The sequence below is a fragment of the Seriola lalandi genome, unplaced genomic scaffold (assembly GCF_002814215.2).
Source record: "Seriola lalandi dorsalis isolate HSWRI2012SDOR001 ecotype SW California unplaced genomic scaffold, Sedor1 jcf7180001960899, whole genome shotgun sequence".
NCBI lineage: Eukaryota > Metazoa > Chordata > Actinopteri > Carangiformes > Carangidae > Seriola > Seriola lalandi.
The window spans coordinates 1,380-3,184 of NW_019431568.1; the positions used below are offsets into that span (position 1 = coordinate 1,380).

Genomic DNA, 1,805 nt, shown 5'->3' on the forward strand with positions numbered 1-1,805 from the left:
AGTTTGCTTCTTGGTCCAGGGTGAGAATAACACAAATCACTGCCAGTTTATCAGTTGTGGACATTCAAATGTTTCTCAGAGACGTATCATGTTGTCATTAAATCTTTTCCATATGTTGCTTTAATCTGAGCTTTGTCTGCTGGATCTGAGGCAGAGGATTGACTAGTTTTAAACTTTACTGATCAAGTAAAAACACATAAAAAAAATAATCAACAGCCATATGTCCTTCCAGGAAAAGCTTCTCGTTAATTAAAGACTAAATGTGAATGACTCAATGTTGTGTATCTTTACAGTGACAGATGATCTGCAAACAGTGAAGCGCAGCAGCAGCCTTGAACTCCTGCCTCCTAAGAGTGAGTTAAACTGAGATCATCATTACTCATGTATTATTATTGAATAAAATAGAGCTTTACTGCTCTAGTTGGTTGAGGTATTTCTTTTGAATAGGGCTGCAACTAATGATTATTTTTTTGTTTAAAATAAATTGATTATTTATATTAAAAAAAAAAACCCACAGAAAATAATGAGGAAGGCCATCACAATTACCCAAAGTCCAAAGTGACATCTTCTAAATGCTTGTTTTGTCCAAACAATATTCCAAAGAAAAAAAAATAATCAAAAAGAAAAGCAGCAAATTCTCATGTTTGTGGATGTGGAAAAATAGTTTAATTTAAATTATTAACATTTCTGTTAGTTGACTGATTGTCTCTGGAGTTACTGTTATGGATTAATATATACAAAGCTTCATATTTTATAAGTAGGCGATGAAGTACAGTATATGGAACAAGTTGATTTAGATATTTTTGATGTTATGATTGATATTTGTTTTCCAACACAGTTTACAGTTACACCCAAATGTTGTTTCATAAACTGTCTTTTTTCCTATTTAGGATCTGTGAACTATGAATTTCATTTTACTTAAATTTAAGAAGGACTTCATTTTCTCAGACTTTTGTACCTGAGGTGTTCCTCACATCATCCTCATTGTCAAGAGGCATCAGGAAGAACTAGTTGATTACACTTGAAATGTGAAGCATGTGTCTATTTTATTGTATATTTTCTCTTCCAAAACCACCATTTAGTTGGATTCAAAATAAAGCAGTGTGTTTCTTGGTCCAGGCTGTATTAGATACGTGACTGAATCTGACATCTTGTATAGTCAGTTCTGGACGTGCTTCAAAGTATCGGAAATCTGAGATAAAATATTCAAATGTTTCCCAGACGTATCATGTTGTAATAAAAAAAACAAAATAATTAACACTAATATGTCCTTTCAGAAAAAGCTTCATGTTGATTAAAGATTAAATATGAATGACTCAATGTTGTGTATCTTTACAGTGACAGATGATCTGCAACCAGTGAAGCGCAGCAGCAGCTTTGAATTCCTGCCTCCTAAGAGTGAGTTAAACTGAGTCTGAGTCAGAATTACTCTTCTGTATTTTAACTTCTAGAATTAAAGTATTTGTAGTTGGTGGGTATGAAGTTATGTTTTATTTTATTTTCTTGATTATTTGCAAAATCACTGTTGAATTTCCAAGTTTTAAGATTTAACTGCAGACAACAGGATAGACAGATTGTCATGTTACAGAAGTAAAAAGTATAATATTTTCTTCAGAGACTTAGAGTCAAGTAAAGTACAAGTATTTGTATTTAAGAACAGTACTTGGGTTAATGAGTAATTATCAACATTTGACCCCTGTGCATTTTGGATGAAGTCTACACAAAGTTTTTTTAATTCAGTGTTTTGATTTCAGTGTCTGAGCTGAGGGTTGTTCTGCTGGGGAACAGCTGGTCTGAGAGGAGTT

General features: G+C 32.8%; 1 long non-coding RNA gene across 1 annotated transcript; it reads left to right on the forward strand.

Moving 5' to 3' along the window:
* The first annotated feature begins 296 nt into the window (after window positions 1-296).
* Window positions 297-1,805, forward strand: LOC111667892 (uncharacterized). Its single transcript, XR_002761695.2, has 3 exons — window positions 297-353; window positions 1,339-1,398; window positions 1,755-1,805. It is a non-coding gene; the product is annotated as an uncharacterized LOC111667892 (long non-coding RNA).